This window comes from Amblyomma americanum, chromosome 6 (assembly GCF_052857255.1).
Source record: "Amblyomma americanum isolate KBUSLIRL-KWMA chromosome 6, ASM5285725v1, whole genome shotgun sequence".
Taxonomy (NCBI): domain Eukaryota; kingdom Metazoa; phylum Arthropoda; class Arachnida; order Ixodida; family Ixodidae; genus Amblyomma; species Amblyomma americanum.
The window spans coordinates 146,763,626-146,790,581 of NC_135502.1; positions in this window are offsets into that span (position 1 = coordinate 146,763,626).

Genomic DNA, 26,956 nt, shown 5'->3' on the forward strand with positions numbered 1-26,956 from the left:
GGCATTATCATTTGGCACGACTGGTGCAAACAACAATGGTCGCAAAGGTAGTAAAGACGAGAACCGCTTTTGCAGGCCTGTGGCTATTAATTCAACCGCCTGGATAGCTTCTACAGGTGACATAACTAATGACTGAAAATTATGAGAGGACATGTGCTGTTTCCTAGACTGTAGAAAACCGAATAGTGCACGTCGGTTTCCCGCCTTTGAAAGATAATCGAAGTGTTCTGAGTCATATTTTTCCTTCGCGCGAGAAACTGTGCGTTTAAAGGTGGCTGCAATAAATTTGTAATCACTCCAGTTATTCGGACATTGGTTATGAAGAAGCTTTTTCCATGCTGCCTTCCTCCGCCTGTAATCTCTTGTACAGTCCGCATTCCACCAGTTAGAATTCCCTTTTGTTGGCATCACCAGGAACTAAGACTTTTTACGGCTTTCCTCTATATCCAGACAATGCTTGCTGACTGGTGGACCTCGGCGATGTTAGACACTGAAGCAAGGGCAGAGCGCAACGCCGTCCGAAATCTGTCATAATTTACATGTGACCGCAACTGAGAAGACGCCGGAGCAACACGACATGTGATGTCAAAATGAATAGGTATATGGTCACTTGAGGTGCCGCTGTCAACTGTCGACCAATTCGTTACGCCAATTCCAGGAGTAATGAACGTGAGATCTGAAACAGATTGAGTGTGTGAGCGAATCGAAGTGGCCGATACTGAATTTAAGCACATCAGGTTGTGATCAGAAACCCAGTGCCAAAAGCGCTTGCCGCATGTATTAGTCCTAAACCCCACGACACATGGTGAGAATTGAAGTCCCCAGCCACGAGAACTATGTTTTTCCAGTTTGCGAGTAAAAAGCCCAGAGGTCTAACATCCTGGACTCCATTGGGGAAATAACAATTTGCTATTGAAAATGGAGAGCACCCAGGAAGTACAAAGTCTAGTGCCAAAATCTCACAGTCCGGAGACATTTGTTGAGAAGATACCACAGCCCTATGGCAAAATTTTCAAGAGACTAAAGTTAGTAAACCCACGCCTCTTGACTGGCGGTCTAGGCGAAATGAACGGTAATTTTTGAGATGAAAATGTTTGTCGGTTGAAAGCCACGTTTCTTGCATAATTATGACATCCGGATTAAGCTGGGTAGAAATGCAGTGTAAATCTGTGGAAGCGGAAAGAATAGAGCGACAGTACCACTGCAGAACTCGCAACGTCGCTATGGTTGCAAAGTCTAGCAGCAGCAAATGCCTGCTCCAAAATGGTATCCTTGGGTTTAGTGCCAAGCTGCTTCTTCTTTGGTTTGGGCTGGGTGCCCAGAGAAGACAACGAATGAGACATGGGGGACCCACTGCGCTTAAGAAGCCGCACATCAGGCTCCACCATCTCGGAATCATACATTATATCAAAATCCCTCGAAGTACCCGAGGTAGGTACAGCGGAAGGGACAGAAGTTTGTTCCTGGGGTTGTGATGCAACTGGAATTGGAGACCGGATAAAAGGAGAGGGAATTGCTGTCGAAAGAGGTGCCAAACTAGCCTGCACGGCATGTGTAAGCTGAGTCGCTAGAACATTTGTAAGGCACTCCGAAACACTTGCGACAATCGTTTCTACCATTTTAGACATCGAAGCCTCCACAGCAGCCGCAATTGCCTGGGACAGCGTTGAGTCTAACATGACACCTTGCCGAGCGGTCACACCGGCATAACCATGGGCACGTTCTTTGGCCTCTGAAATAGCGTCACGGCGGGAACAGCGTTTCCTGTCAATTATCTCCAGAATTTGAATTTCGTGAGCTCGAGAGGGACAATTTGAGTAGTTTGCAGAGTGAGCACCACCGCAAAGGCAACACTTCTCATTCTTCTCAGTGCAGGTGCTCGTTGAATGACCATCCCCACAATTGTAACACCTCAAGTTGGATTTGCAACCGCCGGCGCTATGTCCATAGCGCCAGCAGTTGTTACACTGCAGGGGCCGAGATGATAATGGGTCTACATGAAAAATTAGAGGCCATGCCTTGACTTCAGAGGGGCAGGAAGTGTCGGCAAAGGTAGTAATCACTGATTCAGTGGGCATCCGCAAGTTGTTTACATCCCGGCTACAGCGGTGCACAGCAACAACACCTGCAGCCGACAGAAGCTCAAGAGTCTCTGCCGGAGACAGGGAAGAGTCTACGCCTCGTACAATTCCTTTCGTGCACGCCAGATGTGAAGGGATGAAGGAACTTACCCGAAGGGAGGCAAAGGATGAGGAGTTTAGTAAATCTCTTACACAGGCGAGGTCTGGCGATCTGCACAGAATCCCGCCGCGTCCAAACTGGCGAACCTCTGAGATTGACTCATAATGAGAAGTCGCCGACTGGAGAGCAGCCCGAACAGCACAAGGGTTGTTCATCTTGATTGCACCACCATCCTTATGCACCAGCGCGACAGGGATACTACCGACACCACTGCCCAAAAAAAGCTTCCAACGGCAGGAGATCAGTGGACAGAGAAGCCGACCAGAGGGAACTCCCCTGGCCGGGAGACTGGGTGGACATAGCCCGGGCTTACTGCCTTACCGCGCAAAGACGCAGAGAGAAATGCCACAACCAGCCACCCGAAACTTAGCCGATCGTTCCCAGCAGAGCAACGATTGTAGCCACTGGAGACCGGTCGAGGCGAGGCTGCTGTGAACCGAGTTCCAGCTGCGCGGCTCCACATCAAACCAAGAACCAGCAGCTTCTACGGGTTGATCACATTCGAGGCGAGTGGGGTTCCGCCTTCTCGCGTCATACACAACTTCTTCTTCTTCTTCTTCTCCTCAAGTAATATGGCACATAACTTTCTCAACACACTTCATCGTCCTCAGCTTCCAACGAGGTAGCAACACCAATGCCTCCGACACTGTTAGCATAATGCATGCGGCAATAGTAAAAACAATTGGTAGACCAATGCTTATCGGATTAGCGCAGTAATCATCGAAAGCTGGTTGGAATTAGCGGCCTTGCAAAAAGCAGTGTTGCACATCGCACTTTACTACAGTGGTTTAAAAAATCATGTGCACATCAGTTTGAGTGCTGCATCAAGATACACGTTGATCGGTGGTAGACAAAAAACTGGGAGCTGGAAAACAAACAAAGGGAAGATTAAAATAGCTACACGATATGCAACTAATGTGATCGTAACACCTGTTGTACACATTTCCAATACTTTGAAGAAAGTAGCAAGAAAATATAAAGTTCCCCTCGTGTTCCCTCCTCGACCCGGAAATTACTGAGCCTCTGCCAAAACAAGTATGAACAGACGAGAAAACAATCAAGACATGTAAAATAGCACACAAAAATCTTTCGGACTGTTATAGATATATCGTCTGCAATACTCTCTTCTCATGCAGCAAGTGTGACGTGAGCCACTTTCTCTCTTATTGAGCAAGGCACAAATGCCCGCTTTACATTCAAGAAACCGCAATCTTAGGTCAAATGCGAGACAGAAGAGAGCGCGTGACGAAAGGGCTGTTGAGATTTTAGAAGCTGGCGAAGTGATAGCGTCAATGTCCGCTCCGTGACGCCAACAGCAAAGAAGGTGGACATCATAACTAAGCGACAGCAGCAGATGAGGAACACCGCTCGTTGTATTCAGATTCCTTCAGTGCCTTCTTCTGGGCATGCGCATTAACTGTATTATTCTACTGCATATTTTTTTCTTAATAAACCATAATTGTCACTTTGCATTTCTCTTGTAGCCCTTTTGTCCAGTATAGTTTCCAGCCTTCGCGCGTTAAATGTGATTTACTACCAAATACCACCATTAGTAGCCTCGCTTGGCAAGTTGATTCCTTCTCCAGCAGATCGAAGGGAATGCGTGCAAAAATGCTCATAATGAAGGTAGAAAACCTTTGGCAGTACGATACAGGCGTAATATTGCGCACAGCTTGCGGAATATTGCTATCACGTACTGTGCACCTTTGAAGCTTGGCTAAAGCTTCTTTCGCCAAGCATAGGTGGCAAACACAGGGCATGATTTTACGTAACATGCAAGTACCGGCTGACGCAAAATAAAATTTAGGGTCTTGGCAAGGGCACCAAAGCCGTAGCGCGCAGAATTTTCCAAGCCTGTCTCGAAGAAAACCTGCACAATTTCATTATTGACAAAAGAATGGATTTGTAGAGAAGTGAATAGTTATTTTAAGTACATTGTCTCTGATATAATGCTGCACTATTTCAGATCTGCCACGAGAGCCCCCGTCGAACACAAGGTGGCTTCTGTTTTATTTCGACAAAATTCGTGCCAATGCGGTTTAATGGCGCAGGTGCCTTTTTGGCGATACAGGTCTCATATTTTCAGGTTACACTTTTTGAGTACATTAATTTCTTTGTTGCGCTCGAAATACAGTCTGGTTTTAGGTGGGTCATGTTTTTGGGCAGATCTTTACACCTTCGCAAGACACTATTTTTTGCTTTAAAGGAATTTTTCTCTGTAGCAAATAAACTGTCATTATAGAATTTCTTCTGATCTTCCTAACCTCCCGGTACGTGTGCTGCTCTAAATGAAGAAGAATTGGGCAAATTAAAAAAACTTTTTGCAGCAATCTTGTCATCGCAGGAAGTGCAGTTCAACCGCCAGTACACAGAAATACCTTTTTAAAGACTGATAGAATTTTCTTTTCGATTTATTTCGCATTTGTAGAGTCCGAAATTTGCAAACACATTTAGCGCTATTCGTTCGAATTTCAGAAAAAAAATACATCAGAATTTGAGCAGCGGCAACATTACTTCCTAAAGACAAAAAAAAAGATTTTAATTCTAGCGTCTTTTCACAGGGACCGTCTATGCCATGAGGGACACCCCCACTCAGACATACTAACACCCTCTTGAATGTAAAAAGCCTAAATTAACACACTATAAACACCCTTTTCTGTCTTGTAGCCTCGGAAAAAGTCAAGAAGTACACTTTCGAGGCCTGAAGACACAAACATTGCAGTATCCATTAAAGCTACTTCCCATAAACATGGACTCCTGACATCGAGAATGCCGCTCCTGTGGCGAGAGTGTCTATTTGTAACATAGAGGTCTGGAGATGTCAGAACAATTCCAAATTAGTGCACATTTGTCAGCAAAAGAACGATGGGCGGAAGGCCGCTCTTAGCACTGTGAACGTCGAGGAGCAAGGCCGGCAGCTTCAGAGAACACACTTCCGCACTAGGGACCCCAGCCACGTCAATCCCTCACTCCTAAGAGTGCCAATAACGTATTTCGTTACCACCACCACAAAACAAAAAAAATCAAAATATTATTTTTTAGACATGAGCGTATATCCAAAATTCTTAAAAGTTGGTAGGCAACCTGCTGACACATACTGGAAACTGTCAGAAAATTTTAGATTGCTTCTCTGATAGACGACAGAAATTTCGGGAAAACTTTGAGGGGTATGTTCATATATCAACCCTCGCAGTGCTACGGAAACTTTTGCAGAAACTGCCTGCGTGGGGTGGAAGACGAAGTTATTTCAGCCCAGGACGCTATATCTGTGCCTCTGAAGTTTTATCGTTTTTTCGTACAATCAGGGTGGCGTCGCTCCCTCTTGGTGACGGCGATAGAAGTGTATGACGTCAGGCCTCCACTGGAACCCGGTGGGTCGGCGGCAGCCGCCCAGAGGAAGCGCTTCTACCAATCGAGCGAGGCAAGCAGCCATGCCACCGTGCTGCACTCAGCCACAAGCGTGGACTCCTCGGCGGACGACGGGTTCGTCCCAGTGATGAGCAGGAAAGCCATGAGAAGACTGCGTAAGAGTGAGGTCTAGTCCTCATCAAACACGTCTACCGTCATTACGACGCGTGGTGCACCGGCGCATACAGTCCTGTTTGCACCTAAAGCGCCCACCGACAAAGTCAACCTGCTGAACAGACAAGCTACGTCGGTGTTCCTCAAGGCTCGCGTCCCGGGGGTGATCAATGACGTCAGGATCAACGGCCGAAGGAACCTCCTTGACACCAATGTAACGGAGTGGAGCACCTTGGAAAATCTAGCCACTATCAAGAAGATCGAAGACATCCCCGTCGCTATCTTATTCTTGAAAACAATAGCACAACCGCTGGCGTCATTTACGACATCGACGCGACCATCTCTGACTCCGACCTGCCGATACTCATTAAACCAGTGACGAACAGCATCAAAATTACCAAGGTTCAGCGCCTCGGCGTGTCACGGTGCGTCAAGCGCACTTTTAAGGACGACTGTATTCCATCGCACGTGTAGTTTGGCCACTTTCGACATGCAGTTCACCAATTCGTCCGAAGCCTCTTCATTGATGATGATGACGACGAATTTTTATCGCGCAAGGGCAGTTTTGGCCAAAGAGCGCCATGACACAAGGTAGTTTTTCATTTCACAAGTTTAGGTAGTAGACCCATTTCCCAAGCATTTCAACTAAATAAGCCGAGCACCAGACCAGGGGAAAGCTTGTAACCATTGTATCACCGCTGGGTACCCGGCGGCTCTGTGGATCTACCCCCGCCCCTCCCGCATGCGTGGCGGATGCTCAAACCACTAGGCCACCGCTGCGGTAAGCCGCTTCAGTGTCGGAGTGCATGAAAAATGGGCATGTCAGTGGTGTTTTTAATAACACCATAGCGTGCCCGCGCTGCTCTGAACCACATAGCGGTTACAGTTGCTGCGCTGCTGTCTTGAAGTGCGCCAACTGCCGTGGCCCTCATGACGCTTGTTCGAAAGTCTGTCCCCGCCGGCAGAAAGAACGGGTGGTGTCCAAGCAAATGGTGCGGGACCATTCAATGCACAGAGAGGCTGCAGCTACGGTACTTCGGTGTCGTTCTCGTCGCCGGCGATCTACTAGACAGTCGGCTGACAGCGGCAGGCAAGGCCCGCCACTCCTGCTACTTATCCTCCCGCACCACCGTGTAATGTAATCACGGCGACTGGTGAAGCCCGAACAATTGCTTCAGAGGCGACATGGCCGTCATTGCCGCAGCCACGCTCGACCTCGGTGCCTGAGCAGGTGCCACGCCCCCACTGTCCTACGCCTACAGATGGGCAAGGCGGAAATTTGGGCGAGTTGGTAAGTGTTCATTTTCGCTCTCAGCGCAACAGAACAGGACACAAGACGAAGGACTATTACAAAGAGGCGCTGACTATCAACTGGTTTTTTATTGAAAAACGAAAAGCATATAAATAGAAACAGTGAACTACTTATCAAACAACAAAAGTTATGCATGAAAAGGATCGTGCAGAAAGGAGAGCTAAAGGGGACCCCCTTGCCCAGGCGTCTTTCCAGTGCAAAAAATGCCAATGTGTTCCCGATTACAAGAACACGCGCATCCTGTTCCGACATAACAATAAATTAACACGCGAAGTTATGGAAGCTTTTATATTTACCACAACGGCGCAAAATGTATCAGCAGCCCTTCCATAACGTCATCCGAGAGGGAATTGAGCTATCAACCTCCCACGTGCCTTCCAGATAACTTTTGTTGTTTGATAAGTAGTTCACTGTTTGTATTTATATGGTTTTCGTTCTTCAATAAAAAACCAGTTGATAGTAAGCGCCTCTTTGTACTAGTCCTTCGTCTTGTGTCCCGTTCGTGTTGCGCTGAGAGCGAAAATGAACGCCTACAGTTGAGCAAGCCCAAGGCAGAGATCCAGCCCCAGGTGAGGAAGGGCAGGCTATCGCCATCTTGAGGTCCCTTATGAACGACATGCGTGTGATGCTGTATAGCCTTCACTCGCCAGCAGCCAGGAATGCTTTGCACGTACTGGACGCACTAAATTCAGTTCTTTCAGCTTTCCAGTTGCAGACACAATGGCTCTCCAAGCATTACCATTTGAAAGCCAATTGAGAGAACTATTCATTTTCCAGTGGAATGCCCGTGGACTCAGTTGCCACATTTCGGACATTCGCGTATATGTCTATATATACAGATTTCCAATCCTTGTGAATTCTGAGCCCAATTTACAAAACCCCACCCGAATTTCTGACTATTAAGCGTTTGCGTGCTCCACGTACAGGCGAAAGAGCAAGGTCATCGCCTACATTCGAAGGGAACTTATGTGCACCATACGGTTCCCCGTCACAACCACAACCACTACGTCTGCAAGGATGAATTGATTCATGGGTGGATCGGGCGGTGGTTCAAGCCACCTGGCCATGACTTGTGAAACTTTACTCTTGTCTTGATTTTGGCCACCAATCAGATAACCTTCGCTTGGTTACATCTACCCGCTTAATCTACCTTTCCTTCACTGTCCTCAAACCCACGTGCTTTGAATCAGCCCCGCTGCTTTCCACTGCAGGGTGAAGCCCTCTATAGAAACTTATAAAGTGTTCAGCCGGTTTCTGCTCCTCTCCACAAGCACCCCACAACGTGTCTCTCCCGTGGTACCTGACTCTCTATGTCTTAGTGCGCAAAACTGCTGTCCTGGCCTCAAACAGCGAAGAGCTTCCCCTACAATTATCATAGATATTTTCTCTGGCAATTTCCTGCTTAAGCATCCTGTATGTTCCCAGTGCCGATTTATTCAGCATTCGTATTTTCCACTGAGTTCTCTCTCTGGTTCTTTAACCTTATTCTTTACTGCTAATTGCTGATATGTTCTACGGTTGCTGTCCAGATTTTTGCTTGTCAATCTCTTAGTTCGCTTTTACCATTTCGTGTCAACATTCCTTATGCACAGGCATCTGAAAACTTTCCTAGCCCACTGCTTTTCCCCCCATGTTTCTCAATGGTTCCTCAAATGCCAGAGTACTGCTAGCTTCTCTGCTCTCGAGCGACGCCCATCCCATATCACCCTGTACCCCCTGATTTGGGGTATTGCCATGTGCTCCCAAAGCTGGCCTCCCCACGCCACGTTGATTTCTAACCTTGCTTGAACATCTAGTTTGTGCACAGGACCGCATTGCTGAAAGTCAAACTAGGAACCATAACCCCTTTCTAGGTCCCTCTTACCACTTCATGCCTATTGTAAACCCACAGCGCCCTATTTTTCGTGACAGCTGCATTGCTAAAAGCTTTATTCATTACATTATTTTCATGCCCTGTCGGATACCCAGCACCGCTATTTAACCGTGCCCAAAATACTTGTGCTCATCCACTACTTCTAGCGTGAAATTTAGTATTCTATGCTTGCCGCCCTCATCATTAAATATCATGACTGCAGATTTTTTATTACTAAACTTGTAACCTATCTCCCTCCGTACCGCAGATCTATCAACTTCTACAAACCTTCCTTGTTTTCAGCCATTAGCACTAATCATCCGCGTACATTAGTTCCGCTACTGACTGTTTAATCCATTCTCCTTGCTTGAAAAAAAAGGGTTGAAGCCTGGTCCGCTCCTCTCTTGTTTGGTCTGTAAGTCTTGCAGGTACTGCATAAAAAACAAAGAAGACAGGAAATCCATGCCTAAGCCCCCGCTGTATCTCTATAGGCCCTGATATATTTTTTCCATTTTATAAGCACCCTGTTACCTTTATGTATATTGTAACAGTTGTTACACTGAAAAGGAACTGCAGCGGCTGAATGAGGGCACCAGAGAAACGGACCTACACTTCAGTGTCGTCTTCTTCTAGAGGCTGCGATCTCTTTCTTCTTCTACTTCCAATCCTCGTGTCACTGCCCCCTCTTCAGGAGCATCGCCCCGATGCGGTGTTACCGTCAGACCGAATAGCGGGGAGAAAAAGTGTTCAAGAGGTACACCACGAGTCTGACATCACGGAATATGACTACATGCAGCCGGAAAGTCACTCGGGGGGTCGCTCGTAGTACGGCTTCATTCGCACCACATGCGCAACGTCGCTGCGCTTGGCGTTGTGCGATGAACGAGCTGGCGAGGCTGGTGCAACTTCGTACGCTACGTCGCTGAGGAGGCGGACAACAAGGTAAGGGCCGAAGTAGCGGCGCAGTAACTTTTCGGACAGCCCGCGACGACGAACGGGCGTCCAAACCCACACATAGTCGCTGGGGGGTAGGTAACGTAGCGGCGTCCTAGGTTGTAGCGGTCAGCATCGATCTGCTGCTGACGGTGAATGCGGTGTCTGGCCAGTTGCCGTGCTTCTTCCGCGCGCTGAACATAGGTGGCGACGTCGACAACAAGTTCACTCTCACTGTCAGGGGGGTCCACGGGTAGCATAGCATCGAGGGGGGTGGTAACCTGTCGACCGAAGACTAATTCGAACGGAGTGACCTGCGTCGTCTCTTGCTGCGCGGTATTATACGCGAATGTTGCGATGGGAGAATTTCGTCCCATGTCTTGTGCTCGATATCAATATACATGGAAAGCATGTCGGTCAAGGTCCTGTTGAGGCGTTCTACCAAGCCATTTGTCTGCGGGTGGTAGGCTGTTGTACGTTTATGGCTGGTGTGCGTGAGCTTGAGTACAGCCTGAGTGAAGCGGGCCGTAAATGCAGCTCCACGGTCAGTAATGATAGCTGCAGGAGCGCCATGACGCAGGACGATGTTGTGGACGAAGAAGTCGGCGACTTCAGCAGCAGTACCGTTTGCAAGTGACGTGGTCTCAGCATATCGGGTCAAATAATCTGTCGCGACCGAAATCCACCGGTTTCCTCTGGTCGACTTCGGAAAAGGGCCGAGGAGGTCTATGCCAATTTGCTGAAAAGGGGTCTTTGGTGGTGCTATGGGCTGCAGAAAGCCGGCTGGCTTCAGAGGAGGAGATTTGCGCCGTTGGCAATCCCGGCATGTTGTTACGTATCTACGCACGGATGGGAGTAAATTGGGCCAATAATACTTAAGCCGAATCTTTGCCAGTGTGCGACTAACCCCGAAGTGGCCGGCGGATGGTTCATCATGACAAGCGCTTAAGATTTCGGAGCGTAACTGGGATGGCACAAGAAGAAACGGCTCTTTGTTGCTGTAAAAGTTGCGCTTGTAGAGGACTCCACGCCGCAGAATGAAGGTCTGTAGTCCACGGCGAAACACACGAGGTACATGAGAATTCAAACCCTCCAGATACTTAACGAGTGGCGCCAACTCAGAATCTGCTCGTTGAAGCTGCGCCATACGGGAGATGCTAATGGCACAAAGAACAGGGCAATCTTCGGGGATGTCTTGCGTAGCCGGTTCCACGGGCGCTCGTGATAAACAGTCCGAGTCCTGGTGCTGCCGACCCGATTTAGAGACGACCGTAATGTCGTACTCCTGTAAACAGAGGCACCATCTGGCCAACCGGCCAGAAGGGTTTTGAATGCTGGCCAGCCAGCATAGTGAGTGATGATCACTGACAACACGAAACGGTCGGCCGTAGATGTAAGGTCGAAACTTACTCAGAGCCCAGATGACGGCAAGGCACTCTTTTTCGGTCGTCGAATAGTTCCGTTCCGATCGAGAACGTGTGCGGCTCGCGTAGGCGATTACTCGCTCTGCGCCGTCCTGCCACTGTACGAGGATTGCTCCGAGGCCGACATTGCTGGCGTAAGTGTGGACATCAGTCTCTGCATTCTCGTCAAAATGAGCTAGTATTGGTGGACTTTGAAGGCGGCAGCGGAGTTCCTCGAAGGCTGCGTCTTGGGCACTTCCCCATACGAAGGGTGTGTCATCTCGAGTCAAGGCAGTCAATGGCTCAGCTAGGCGAGAAAAATCTTTAACAAAGCGGCGGTAATACGAGCAGAGGCCCAAAAAACGTCGGACGGCCTTCTTGTCGGTTGGGCATGGGAAACAAGAGACGGCGGAAGTCTTGTCCGGGTCTGGAAGAACACCTTGTGCGCTGACAACATGTCCTAAGAAACGGAGCTCCTCGAAGGCGAAATGGCATTTCTCTGGCTTGATCGTTAGTTGTGCAGACTGAAGAGCTTGAAGGACAATGCGCAATCGCTGCAAGTGTTGTTCGAAGCTAGACGAAAAGATGACCACGTCGTCCAGGTACACAAGGCACGTCTGCCACTTCAAACCAGCTAAAACAGTGTCCATCATGCGCTGAAATATGGCCGCAGCGGAGCAAAGTCCAAACGGGAGCACCTTAAATTCGTACAGACCGTCGGGTGTGACGAAAGCCGTTTTCTCGCGGTCTCGCTCGTCCACCTCGATCTGCCAATATCCGCTTTTCAGATCTAAGGAAGAGAAGAACCTGGCGTCCTGGAGTCTGTCAAGGGCATCATCGATCCTCGGGATTGGGTATACGTCCTTTTTGGTAACATTATTCAGTTTCCTGTAATCAACACAGAATCGCAACGTGTTGTCTTTCTTTTTTACCAGGGGCACCGGCGACGCCCACGGACTTGTTGACGGCTGTATAACGTCGTCTGCAAGCATTTCATCGACTTGCGTCCTAATAGCTTCGCGCTCTTTAGGCGAAACGCGGTATGGACGCTGACAAACTGGTGGCGTGGCCGAATCGGTGACAATGCGATGCTTGGCTACCGGCGTACGTCCGACCTTGGAGCTCGCCGCGAAGCAATCTTTAAAATCAAGTAGCAGCGACGACAGAAGGTTCTTCTGATGAGGTGACAACTCCGGGTTGATTTTAACCTTCTGAAGGGCGTTACGTGCGGCATCGTCGTGAAGATTCACCTGTACGGGGCACAAATTCGGCAACCTATCCACGTCGTCGAGGAAGGCGACGGCCGTTCCCTTGGCGAGGTGCTGAATTTCGTTCGTGAAATTCGTCAGAAAAACTGTCGCACAGCCGCCACTCAGTTCAACAAGACCGCGCGCGATAGCCACAACCTTCTCGAGCAACAGCGAAGGGTGACTGTCCGCAATACCTTCGTAGTCGTGAAACGAGCCGTTCCTCACTAACACCAACACACTGGACCGTGGTGGCAGCATTACGTCGTCTTCGACTATACGCAGAGCGTTGACTCCTGGGCCTTCTGTGTTACTGTGCGCCACGGCTTGCTTCGTCGAAAATGTGACTCGCGCCTCGTGTAGATCGATCACAGCACCGTTTGCCTGTAGAAAGTCGAGGCCCAGGATCAAATCTCTCGAACACTCGCTCAACACGACGAATTCACCCACGTAGACGAAACCGCGGATGCCGACTCGGGCTGTGCACCTTCCGGCCGGGCTAATGAGGTGACCTCCAGCCGTGCGAATGCTAGGGCCCAACCATGGTGTCAAAACTTTGCTCAATTCCTGGGCGAGGATGTGGCTCATCACAGAATAGTCAGCCCCAGTATCAAGTAAAGCGATGGTGTCAGTTCCGTCAATCGTCACACGCAAATCAGAAGTGGCGCGTCGGATGCTGTCGCTACCCTGCCCCGGTGAGGAATCAGCGTATCGGTATATCGGCGGCGGAGGATCTTCAGTTTCCCCACCAGCAGCGGCCTTGCCTCCGGAGACCGCTGGAATTAGTTTTCCCGGCGTGGACTGGGAGAACGCCGCTCAGGGTAGCCGGCGTCTCGGCGAGGGCTTGGAGAACGGTAACGCAGCGGAGATGACGACCTAGGATCGTAGCGACCGTATGTCCCAGGCCTCTGACGGGCCGACAGATGAGCTTCAATTTCGAATGGTCGTTCGCCATTCCTGCGGCAAGGGTCGTCGGGCGCGAAAGCACGCAGACCCACTCGGCGGTACGGGCAGGCCCTGTAAAGATGACCCGCCTCACCACAGTGGTAGCAAAGGGGCCGCCGGTCCGGTGCACGCCACACTTCACACTTCCGTGGCCGCTGATATGCTGGTCGAGCAGGCACACGGGAAAGACCAGACTGCTGCGCTGCGTGAGTCGCGGTATTCACGTCGTAGCCTGGCGTTGGGGCCCGGCAGAGGACAGATGCATAGGTTGGTCTGACCTCAGTCTGTCTTGGGATCTCACGCAGTTGTTGCTGCTGTGCTGCTAGGCGCACCTCGTCCCGGACGACTTCAGACAGCGATGTAACAGACGGTGCGCTGGGAGGCAGCTGGAGGGCTTGTAATTCCTCCCTGACGATCGGCCTGATTATGTCCCGTAAAACGGCCGCATCACTCTCTAGCGGCATCGAAGAAACAGCGGGCCCAAGTGTGCTTACATCCCGATTGTATTGCCGGGCTCGTTGCAGGAGCGTCGTCTCCATGGTAGTCGCTTCCGTGAGGAATTCGGCAACAGTACGCGGTGGACTGCGCACAAGACCGGCAAAAAGTTCCTGCTTGACCCCGCACATGAGGTGGCGAAGCTTCGTCTCCTCCGCCATGGATGGGTCAGCACGCTTGAAGAGGCGCGTCATGTCCTCTACATACATGCGGACGCTTTCGTTTGTCCGCTGGTTACGGGAGCGAAGCGCAGCTTCAGCTTTCTCCGGGTGGTCTGCGTTGGGGAATGTAGCTATGAGATTTTGGCGAAATGTCTCCCAGGTGGACAGGTTGCTCTCGTGGTTCTCGTACCATGTCCTAGCGGAGTCCTCGAGCGCAAAATACACATTATGGAGCTTACGGTCGTCGCTCCAACCGTTGTAGCGGGCGACCCGCTCGAAGGTGTCCAGCCAGTCTTCCGCATCTTCGTACACGTCGCCTTGAAAAGATGGCGGTGTTCGCGGCGTGTGGTAGAGGATGGGCGCCGGGAACCTACTGTCTGTGGCCATTTCCGGTGGGACCGTCGGTCGAGGCTGCGTCTTCCTCGTCGGCTTGTCAAGAGGCCCGAACTCAGGTGTCTCACCGCGGAGGCGGCGGCTTGGGCGCTGATGGACCGGTGTGAGTGCCGTCTTTATCTCGTAGGCGTACGCAGGTCGGGAAGCGTACCCAGCACTGCTCCACCAGATGTGTAACAGTTGTTACACTGAAAAGGAACTGCAGCGGCTGAACGAGGGCACCAGAGAAATGGACCTACACTTCAGCGTCGTCTTCTTCTAGAGGCTGCGATCTCTTTCTTCTTCTACTTTCAATCCTCGTGTCAATATATCTTTTAAAAGATTAATTACTCCATCTTCCACATCCAATGTGCCCAGTATGTCCCACAAATTTTCTTGATAACGTTGTCGTAGCCTGCCTGCCTGCCTGCCTGCCTGCCTGCCTGCCTGCCTGCCTGCCTGCCTGCCTGCCTGCCTGCCTGCCTGCCTGCCTGCCTGCCTGCCTGCCTGCCTGCCTGCCTGCCTGCCTGCCTGCCTGCCTGCCTGCCTGCCTGCCTGCCTGCCTGCCTGCCTGCCTGCCTGCCTGCCTGCCTGCCTGCCTGCCTGCCTGCCTGCCTGCCTGCCTGCCTGCCTGCCTGCCTGCCTGCCTGCCTGCCTGCCTGCCTGCCTGCCTGCCTGCCTGCCTGCCTGCCTGCCTGCCTGCCTGCCTGCCTGCCTGCCTGCCTGCCTGCCTGCCTGCCTGCCTGCCTGCCTGCCTGCCTGCCTGCCTGCCTGCCTGCCTGCCTGCCTGCCTGCCTGCCTGCCTGCCTGCCTGCCTGCCTGCCTGCCTGCCTGCCTGCCTGCCTGCCTGCCTGCCTGCCTGCCTGCCTGCCTGCCTGCCTGCCTGCCTGCCTGCCTGCCTGCCTGCCTGCCTGCCTGCCTGCCTGCCTGCCTGCCTGCCTGCCTGCCTGCCTGCCTGCCTGCCTGCCTGCCTGCCTGCCTGCCTGCCTGCCTGCCTGCCTGCCTGCCTGCCTGCCTGCCTGCCTGCCTGCCTGCCTGCCTGCCTGCCTGCCTGCCTGCCTGCCTGCCTGCCTGCCTGCCTGCCTGCCTGCCTGCCTGCCTGCCTGCCTGCCTGCCTGCCTGCCTGCCTGCCTGCCTGCCTGCCTGCCTGCCTGCCTGCCTGCCTGCCTGCCTGCCTGCCTGCCTGCCTGCCTGCCTGCCTGCCTGCCTGCCTGCCTGCCTGCCTGCCTGCCTGCCTGCCTGCCTGCCTGCCTGCCTGCCTGCCTGCCTGCCTGCCTGCCTGCCTGCCTGCCTGCCTGCCTGCCTGCCTGCCTGCCTGCCTGCCTGCCTGCCTGCCTGCCTGCCTGCCTGCCTGCCTGCCTGCCTGCCTGCCTGCCTGCCTGCCTGCCTGCCTGCCTGCCTGCCTGCCTGCCTGCCTGCCTGCCTGCCTGCCTGCCTGCCTGCCTGCCTGCCTGCCTGCCTGCCTGCCTGCCTGCCTGCCTGCCTGCCTGCCTGCCTGCCTGCCTGCCTGCCTGCCTGCCTGCCTGCCTGCCTGCCTGCCTGCCTGCCTGCCTGCCTGCCTGCCTGCCTGCCTGCCTGCCTGCCTGCCTGCCTGCCTGCCTGCCTGCCTGCCTGCCTGCCTGCCTGCCTGCCTGCCTGCCTGCCTGCCTGCCTGCCTGCCTGCCTGCCTGCCTGCCTGCCTGCCTGCCTGCCTGCCTGCCTGCCTGCCTGCCTGCCTGCCTGCCTGCCTGCCTGCCTGCCTGCCTGCCTGCCTGCCTGCCTGCCTGCCTGCCTGCCTGCCTGCCTGCCTGCCTGCCTGCCTGCCTGCCTGCCTGCCTGCCTGCCTGCCTGCCTGCCTGCCTGCCTGCCTGCCTGCCTGCCTGCCTGCCTGCCTGCCTGCCTGCCTGCCTGCCTGCCTGCCTGCCTGCCTGCCTGCCTGCCTGCCTGCCTGCCTGCCTGCCTGCCTGCCTGCCTGCCTGCCTGCCTGCCTGCCTGCCTGCCTGCCTGCCTGCCTGCCTGCCTGCCTGCCTGCCTGCCTGCCTGCCTGCCTGCCTGCCTGCCTGCCTGCCTGCCTGCCTGCCTGCCTGCCTGCCTGCCTGCCTGCCTGCCTGCCTGCCTGCCTGCCTGCCTGCCTGCCTGCCTGCCTGCCTGCCTGCCTGCCTGCCTGCCTGCCTGCCTGCCTGCCTGCCTGCCTGCCTGCCTGCCTGCCTGCCTGCCTGCCTGCCTGCCTGCCTGCCTGCCTGCCTGCCTGCCTGCCTGCCTGCCTGCCTGCCTGCCTGCCTGCCTGCCTGCCTGCCTGCCTGCCTGCCTGCCTGCCTGCCTGCCTGCCTGCCTGCCTGCCTGCCTGCCTGCCTGCCTGCCTGCCTGCCTGCCTGCCTGCCTGCCTGCCTGCCTGCCTGCCTGCCTGCCTGCCTGCCTGCCTGCCTGCCTGCCTGCCTGCCTGCCTGCCTGCCTGCCTGCCTGCCTGCCTGCCTGCCTGCCTGCCTGCCTGCCTGCCTGCCTGCCTGCCTGCCTGCCTGCCTGCCTGCCTGCCTGCCTGCCTGCCTGCCTGCCTGCCTGCCTGCCTGCCTGCCTGCCTGCCTGCCTGCCTGCCTGCCTGCCTGCCTGCCTGCCTGCCTGCCTGCCTGCCTGCCTGCCTGCCTGCCTGCCTGCCTGCCTGCCTGCCTGCCTGCCTGCCTGCCTGCCTGCCTGCCTGCCTGCCTGCCTGCCTGCCTGCCTGCCTGCCTGCCTGCCTGCCTGCCTGCCTGCCTGCCTGCCTGCCTGCCTGCCTGCCTGCCTGCCTGCCTGCCTGCCTGCCTGCCTGCCTGCCTGCCTGCCTGCCTGCCTGCCTGCCTGCCTGCCTGCCTGCCTGCCTGCCTGCCTGCCTGCCTGCCTGCCTGCCTGCCTGCCTGCCTGCCTGCCTGCCTGCCTGCCTGCCTGCCTGCCTGCCTGCCTGCCTGCCTGCCTGCCTGCCTGCCTGCCTGCCTGCCTGCCTGCCTGCCTGCCTGCCTGCCTGCCTGCCTGCCTGCCTGCCTGCCTGCCTGCCTGCCTGCCTGCCTGCCTGCCTGCCTGCCTGCCTGCCTGCCTGCCTGCCTGCCTGCCTGCCTGCCTGCCTGCCTGCCTGCCTGCCTGCCTGCCTGCCTGCCTGCCTGCCTGCCTGCCTGCCTGCCTGCCTGCCTGCCTGCCTGCCTGCCTGCCTGCCTGCCTGCCTGCCTGCCTGCCTGCCTGCCTGCCTGCCTGCCTGCCTGCCTGCCTGCCTGCCTGCCTGCCTGCCTGCCTGCCTGCCTGCCTGCCTGCCTGCCTGCCTGCCTGCCTGCCTGCCTGCCTGCCTGCCTGCCTGCCTGCCTGCCTGCCTGCCTGCCTGCCTGCCTGCCTGCCTGCCTGCCTGCCTGCCTGCCTGCCTGCCTGCCTGCCTGCCTGCCTGCCTGCCTGCCTGCCTGCCTGCCTGCCTGCCTGCCTGCCTGCCTGCCTGCCTGCCTGCCTGCCTGCCTGCCTGCCTGCCTGCCTGCCTGCCTGCCTGCCTGCCTGCCTGCCTGCCTGCCTGCCTGCCTGCCTGCCTGCCTGCCTGCCTGCCTGCCTGCCTGCCTGCCTGCCTGCCTGCCTGCCTGCCTGCCTGCCTGCCTGCCTGCCTGCCTGCCTGCCTGCCTGCCTGCCTGCCTGCCTGCCTGCCTGCCTGCCTGCCTGCCTGCCTGCCTGCCTGCCTGCCTGCCTGCCTGCCTGCCTGCCTGCCTGCCTGCCTGCCTGCCTGCCTGCCTGCCTGCCTGCCTGCCTGCCTGCCTGCCTGCCTGCCTGCCTGCCTGCCTGCCTGCCTGCCTGCCTGCCTGCCTGCCTGCCTGCCTGCCTGCCTGCCTGCCTGCCTGCCTGCCTGCCTGCCTGCCTGCCTGCCTGCCTGCCTGCCTGCCTGCCTGCCTGCCTGCCTGCCTGCCTGCCTGCCTGCCTGCCTGCCTGCCTGCCTGCCTGCCTGCCTGCCTGCCTGCCTGCCTGCCTGCCTGCCTGCCTGCCTGCCTGCCTGCCTGCCTGCCTGCCTGCCTGCCTGCCTGCCTGCCTGCCTGCCTGCCTGCCTGCCTGCCTGCCTGCCTGCCTGCCTGCCTGCCTGCCTGCCTGCCTGCCTGCCTGCCTGCCTGCCTGCCTGCCTGCCTGCCTGCCTGCCTGCCTGCCTGCCTGCCTGCCTGCCTGCCTGCCTGCCTGCCTGCCTGCCTGCCTGCCTGCCTGCCTGCCTGCCTGCCTGCCTGCCTGCCTGCCTGCCTGCCTGCCTGCCTGCCTGCCTGCCTGCCTGCCTGCCTGCCTGCCTGCCTGCCTGCCTGCCTGCCTGCCTGCCTGCCTGCCTGCCTGCCTGCCTGCCTGCCTGCCTGCCTGCCTGCCTGCCTGCCTGCCTGCCTGCCTGCCTGCCTGCCTGCCTGCCTGCCTGCCTGCCTGCCTGCCTGCCTGCCTGCCTGCCTGCCTGCCTGCCTGCCTGCCTGCCTGCCTGCCTGCCTGCCTGCCTGCCTGCCTGCCTGCCTGCCTGCCTGCCTGCCTGCCTGCCTGCCTGCCTGCCTGCCTGCCTGCCTGCCTGCCTGCCTGCCTGCCTGCCTGCCTGCCTGCCTGCCTGCCTGCCTGCCTGCCTGCCTGCCTGCCTGCCTGCCTGCCTGCCTGCCTGCCTGCCTGCCTGCCTGCCTGCCTGCCTGCCTGCCTGCCTGCCTGCCTGCCTGCCTGCCTGCCTGCCTGCCTGCCTGCCTGCCTGCCTGCCTGCCTGCCTGCCTGCCGGCCTGCCGGCCTGCCGGCCTGCCTGCCTGCCTGTCTGCCTGCCTGCCTGCCTGCCTGTCTGTCTGTCTGTCTGTCTGTCTGTCGGCCCTGTCACACTAGCCCGACACGCCGCCGACGCCGACACGACAAAGGCACCAAAGATCGGCCAACCCGTTCGGCCGACCTTGTCCACATTGCTTTAACCCTCCTTTGGTCAGGTTTTTAAGCGTGCGCTGGTCATTTCAATCGCCACCTCGCACGAGAATGACTGCTGCAGCATTTTCTTTGGAAGTGGAGATGGAGCTGATCTCCCTAATAGAAGAGCGTCGCCTGATATGGGACGTTAAACATCCCCATTACCACCGCCGCGACTTTAAAGAAGTAGCATACGCGGAGGTATGCGAGGCACTGGGAGGCCAATTCACCGGTACGTACGGGAACATACCACGTTGCGCGGGGTATCGGAGACTATATCTGATGCTGTGGTGTCTGCTGTTTTTTTAGCACTGCTTATGGTTAGTGTGGCGTCGTGACTTCCCGACGGTCGATTGCATTAACTATGTGGCTTGGCGTCGTCCGCACGAGAAGTCAAACAGCAGCCACCAACTTTATTTGACTGCCACGCTGTACCGATGATCCCTTTTCTGACGTTACTTTTCAGTTGCCCAAGTGCGCGCGCGGTTCGCTAACTTGCGCACACAATTTATGCGCGAGAGGCGCAAGATCAAGGCCCGCTCCGGCGCAAGCCCGGACGAGCTCTACCAGCCAAAGTGGGCTCATTACAAAAGTCTGATGTTCCTGGATACCTCCTGCTCCTCGCAGCCAAGTTTTTCGACACTCCACACGCAGGAAGAAGAGGAGGTATGTTGTGTTTATTCCTTGATAGCTGGCGAGTATGCAGGGGCATTTCTAAATGTGTTGTATTGAAGCTGCATTTTGAGTACAACATCTGTTTTTTGAGCATCCAGGATAAAGTGTTATGTCACCGAATCTTTAAATAATGTTCAAAACTCATTCTGATAAAGCATGTTACAGGATGAAAACTGGCATGCTTTTTGAAATCAACAGTGCATCACATCTTCAATCAAGCTGGCCTGAAGCAAATCGTGGCCTACACAGACAACCGAAATTTGCTGCAGGCCATATTACATTATGTCTACACTGGTGTACAGTTGTGCCCCATCAATACAATATTCTTTAACATGCGCGGCTCAAGTTATGAGCATTTTCTTAAAAACCCAAATTTTTGCATTAATTTTAACCTTGTTAATGGAAACTCATTGCCCAGACGGTAAACAGGGTGAAAGTGCGCACAGCTTCTTGGAAATCTTGTCACATTAAAATTAATAGCACTGAGAACACAATATCGACTTCCCCTGCCAAGTATTTCTATTCTTGTGTTTTATTGCTGAACACCACCGCAAAGGAGTAAAAAAGCTAGCATGATGGCTGTTCTGTGGTTTAGTGCTTTCCAGTGTCATTGTGCCTGGCCGGAAGGCCCCATCATTTGCCATGTTGCATGAGTTACTGTCCTCTGTGCTGCTTTGTTACATCAAAGACTCCTTCAGGAGCACATCGAACTGTATCTAAATATTTAAAAAGTAATGGCAACCACAATAACACACTTGGAACTTCCCAGCTTTTGACTAATCACCGCTTCACTGCCGTCCCCTATGCACAGAAACAGATATTGGGCTAATACCCCTGTCACACGGCATTCCTCGAAGGCCTTTCCAGCAAAGGCACCTTTTTTCACCAAAGGAGCGAAAGCTTAAAGCAGTAGTGACGCAGCTACACGGTGCAGCCCAAAGGTGGAACAGCCATTCAGACTTAGCACCCGCTGCTGTGCTCGAGGCGGCTTAAGTGAATGTTCTAAAATTAAAGTGGGGTATTCTGTTCATTCGTTGAGCTCAGGCAATTTTTTGTATTCTGATTGCTTCCTTAAAAGGACTGCAACAGCTACTCTCATCAGCAGCAGCAGTTTTTGTGCATTGCCTTGGCCACCAGGGGCACTCGGTGTTGCTGCAACGCTTTCACTTTCTTGAAATCTGGGCATAAAATATAAACACCGTACAAAAAGCAAAGCCAGACACACCTTTCGTATTTCTTGAAGATGTTTTCAAACATTTTTGGCTGCATCTACGTTCTTTTTTAATTTATTTTACTTTTTCACATTGGATGGCACTGCGATCACAGGTTCTCGAAGGCCGCGCCTTTGGGCTCCAAAGGTCTTGGACGGGCCAAGGCCCTTAGCAGCAAAGGCACAACATTTGTGCCGTGTAGCTGCACTCCTTATGACTTTGGATATAAAGACCTGACTCTCAAAGGCCTTTGTGGTGCCCGTGTGAAAGGGTATAAGTCAGCAACAGGGCCTGATAGAGTGAGAAACAGAATGTTGCGTAATTTAGAAGACAGGTCTATCTCCAACCTCTCAACATACATGCAGGACTGCTGGGAGAAGGGGACGATACCGCAGGAGTGTAAACTAAGAAACCTTATTTAATTCCCAAGTCAGGGAAGGAACCGGGCTCCGAGAACATCGGACCGATATCGCTAACCTCCTGCATGGGTAAGCTTATGGAGCACATCTTTCAGACTCGGCTAAATAAGTATACAGAGGACAGTGGGCTGTACCCGGACACCATGATCGTTTTCAGACCAAAGCTGTCAGCATGCAACGTGATGCTGCAGCTCAAGGAGCAATTCATAGACAAGCAAACCCGAGACTCGAGTGGTCGTGGTGTTGGATGTGGCAAAGGCAATGTGAGGCACGTGTCGGTCTTGGAGAAGTTGAACTCACTTAATGTCGGGAGGAGAGTGAACAACTACATCAAGGACTTTCTTACAAACAGGAAAGCCGCTCTCAAGCTAGGGGAAGACTCCATCGAGGACATTACAGTGGGTGACAAGGGGGGGGGGGCTCCACTGGGTTCGGTGTTATCACCAACCCTCTTCAACACTGTAATGTTGAGACTCCCCGACCATTTGGCGGAAATTGGAAATCTAAACCACACCAGTTACACAGATGACTTAACATTATAGATAAACAAGATAGGCGACCGGCAAATTGAAAGCTCTCTACAAAATGCAATTGACATCATTGAAGAGTACCTGAAACCTAAAGGAGTTAAATGTTCAGCCGAAAAGCCGGAAGCATTGTTCCTCAAGCCCCTCGGAAAATGACGGCTTCACCAAAAGCACGAGGCAGGCATCCGCTTGTATGTCAACGGCGGAGAGATCCTCGCGGTCGTCAGTATCCACGTCCTCGGGCTTAGAATTCAGGCGAACAGACGAAACACGAAACGCTTGCTAGGTTAGAAGCCAGCACAAATCAAACACGTCATCTTATCAGATGAATAGCAAACAGGCACGCTGGGATGAAGGAGGCGAATCTCTTGAGACTTGCACAAACCTTCGTATTCAGTTAGATAGTGTATGTGGCAGCCTACTTCAATCTGAACACAGTGGAACGGAACAAGCTAGATGGTATTATCAGGAAAAGCATCAAGGTGGCACTCGGACTCCCCCCGAACATGTCTACTGACAGACGTGAAGCTAGGGGTCTCGAACACTCTCGTGGAGCTGACTGAGGCTGCCGTTACAGTGCAGCATGAAAGACTACTCGGATCTAAAATGGAGAGGAAAATTTTAGACAGATTGGGCTACGAGCTTAAGCAGTAGCATGTGCACTCAAGAGACATACTGCGACAAATCAAGGACAAGGTTAAAATCGCTCTGCTGCCAAGAAACATGGACCCTGCCTTTCACAAAGGCAGATGTAAAGACTGAACAGATGCATTACAAACTAGGTATACAGGTTGGCAGGATGTCCTGTATACAGACGCTGCAGTATACGAGATCAAAGCGGCATACGCGCCTGTGGAGGAAGACTGAACCCTGGTGGCATGCTGCACAGTTTGTGGCACTGAGACCACAGAAGAAGTGGCCATAGCCTTGGCCATGAGCTAAGGGGGTTTACTGTGGTCATCAGTGATTAAAAAAACGCTTTAAATGAATTGGGGACGGTGATGGAGACTGCCTTCCGTATATTAAACAGGGAAGGAGGACCCAGAGAACTGGTTCTGCTGGTTTGGGCACCAGCTCACCAAGGACTTAGAGGAAACGAGGAGGCTCATTTAGTCGCCCGAAGTCTCAATTGCCGGTTGACTCCTGGAACCTCTCAAGTCACCGAAACTATAAACAGCAGAGAGGATATGCGCTCGTACCAGGAAATCGCACTATACTACAGACTAAATCGACAAATTCATCCGCCAGTGGACAGAAAGCTCAATAAGAAAGAGGAGGTTGTGTGGAGAAAATTACAGGCGGGGTTTTTTCCCAACCCAGTACTGTACAGCAAGTGGCACCCTGAAGTCTTCAGATCACAGTGCAAATTTTGCGACAAGGCAGCAACATTGGTCCACATAGTGTGGACGTGTCTGGCTAAGTACGAGAGTTCGCGCACTCTAGAACCCTTGGGAGGCTTTGCTCTGTAGCCCAGACCCTAACTTCCAGCAGGACATCATTGGTCAAGTCTTTGCTGCTGCTGTGTCCCAAAGGATTCCGGCCGACGGCTAGGGGCGATGGACTTCTTTTGGCGTTCATTGGCTAGTGTTCCATTCATTTATGGAAAATTTGCAAAACGTTAAGTTGAACACAACAAAAAGTGTGCCTTTTAGCATTATTTCTTAAAAAAAGCATCAGAACAGGCACTGCTCAGTATGTAAAAAAAGAACTTGAATATTCAACATACTGGTGCTTCTCTACGGCATTACATCCTCAACGAATGTGACCACTTGCACTATGACATTTTCACATGTGTCCAGTGACACTGCAGTAATCATGCCGTGTAGCTATTAAAAGCCTTTGCACTGTGTTTTGCCTTTGTGCGCTTGAGTAACGTTAGCGCAAGGTACATCTTTGTTTATTGCAATTATGGTGTATCAGTCATACACACATTCCTTAAGATGTACTGATAAGGGTTCCACAGTCTGTAACAGCAATGGGACACTCTATTAAAAACTACAAAGAGAACATTGTGTAAGGAGAACAGCAGATGCTTTTTATATAATCAAGATTGAACAACTACAGTGCACCTCAAAAACAAGATCACAGCAGAAGGAATAGTGAAGGAAACAAGTTTAACAAAGCATAACCAGTCAATACTCAAGAACTCTATGAACTGTAAAAAAGGGTAATGAAATAAAGACATGAACGCATGAGGTGCAACCGAATCTCTTACTGTTTTGCAAAAAACTTATTCATAAATGATTGTTTCAACGCCCGCATCTAACAACAGACTGTGTCTTGCGTTATACTGTAGCTCACTTCAGAAACAAAAGCAGTACTCTGGGTACATTAAAATAGGTGGCAGAGAGCCAGGTTACTCATAGTAAGAGCTTTCGTCACAAAGGATTACAAATGGATACAAAAGACATTGATGTCTATCAATTATCAACTCATTGTTCCATAGATGGCTTTAATGTTCAACCTTTTTTCTTTCCATCGTACAGTTTTTCCATGACTACATCCACAGTATTCATCTCAATATCTTTATCAGTGGTAAATGGCTGCTGAGGCCAATGATGAAGGATCAAGTTCTGGCCACGGCTGCTGCATTTCGGGGAAAGCAGCACATAAAAATGGCAATGTTACTGGGTTATACTAGTGCGGAAGAGCTCGGGCGGTCAAAATTAATTAGTAACCCTGCAATAGACCATTTCTCATACTCGATTTGTGTCACGAATTTCCCCGGAGAACACTCGGACCGAAAGAATGGACTAGGCGACAGCTGTACCCACACAGACGCACTTTAATACACCCTACGTGGCATGCACACTAGCACGCAAAACTAACACAAAACAGACTGTAAATACACGCGACCCGGAACCACTGCTACCAGCGTCAACTACTAGCACTCTACTGTTAACGGTCGGCGTTCGTGCTCACTGTTCGTTCGGTCCGGATGCGGCGTTGCATGCGTCCAGTAGCCGGCTTCTAGATGGCGTTCGACGTGCTGAGGCTGGCGTCGCTGGCTGTGTCGTATGAGCTCCCGGTCCAAGCGTCCTTGGAGGTGATGCCAGTGTTGTTGGCGTTGGGGGCACCACCCGAATGGGTGGCAACAGCGCTGGAGACACACTTGGCTGTAGCAGGTGGTAGCGTCCTCAGTTAACTCCCCAGAACGGGCTCAGGAACAGCAGGAAGCCCACGATGCATTGCCGTAGAACGCGAGCTCACCGGAGCAGTAGCCTGCGTCGCACTATTCAAGCCAAAGCGTCCCTGACCCGCCGGAGCCTCCGCTTCTCTGTTCTTCCCCCTTGTGCCTCGATCTCCGTCGTCCTTTTATAGCCTTGGCGTTAGTCCATGTAAGCCTTGTCGTCTTCTTCTCTTCTCCACCAATCATCTCTCTCCACCTTACCGAATGCTTCTTCATCTTCTATAGTCTTCGGTTAATGCACGTTATCCTTATTGCCAACCTCTTGCCTCCATAATTTTATTTTAAACTGCCTATGAAATGTGACAATGTGCAACTTTGAGCATTGGGGATTACTGTATGGGATAAATTAGTCATTAAATCCTAGTACTGCCATGATGGCTCAGTGGTTAGGGTGCCCGACTGCTGAACCCAAGGATACGGGCTGAATCCCAGCCGCCATGGCCGCTTTTCGATGGAGGCGAAAAGCAAGGCAGCTGTTTACTACAGTGACAGTGTACGTTAAAAAACCCAAGGTCGTAGAAATTTCTGAAGCCCTTCACTGTAGCGTCCCTGAGTCGCCTTGGGAATTTTAATACAAGCATAACTATGTTTCAATTGTGGCCCCATACGTTAAATAAGATACAGTTTAGCCTGTGTAGTTTTGACTTAAGATTGTGTGTCCTTTTGTTTTAGGAGACTGAACTGCAGTGCGAGCACTGGAACAACGAATCCGCAGATCAAGAAATGGATTTTCCTTGTTCGCCACAAAATTGTGCAGAGCCAAGTCTGCCAGCACAGCAGTTAATAAGAACGGAAAGTTGGGCTAGTTGGTGTGGATTCATACTTGACAGCGCAAAAAAACGAGGACAAAAGCGAACGAGGAGACACAACACAAGCGCAGACTATCAACTGAACTTTTATTCACTGAAAGGAAGCTTTATAGGCGTGATAAAACACAAAAAACAACAAAAGGAACCGCCACAACCGATGTACAAAGAAATCAAAGAAATCAATGACATTTCATTCCTGCGTGATAAGGAACACCACAGCAACAGGAAAACAAAATTCAATCACATCAGGCCAACTCCCCGTACTGTCTACTTGCCCCCAAGAAACTGCGCAGAAAAGGAACTTCCTTATCCTGCAGGCTGACCGACGGTGATGCGGCACACGCTTCACTCTCTTTCTTAATCAAGTAAGCTTCAATCAACTCCCGGCATACCCTATCTTTGTGCCTGAACAAGATACTTGTCCTGTCAAGGCGAGGAAAGCAATCTTTGCAATCCCTGCAGTGCAAAGCGAGGTTGGAGGACACAGCACCTTTTAGAGATCTGCGGTGTTCCGCTAGACGCTCATTGATACAACGACCAGTCTGGCCGATGTAATTCTTACCACAGGAAAGTGGAACGCGATACACAACACATGTGTCGCAATCTGTGAGCCTCTTTCTGTGGGCTATCGTGCAATCATTCACTGCGCGGTTACCACCATGCTCAATCTTTTTGCGCACAGCACTGCACACACCACCGAGTTTGTTCTTCGCGGTGAAAACAACTTTCGCCCCGTACCTCGCCCCCACTTTTCTTAGGCGATGTGA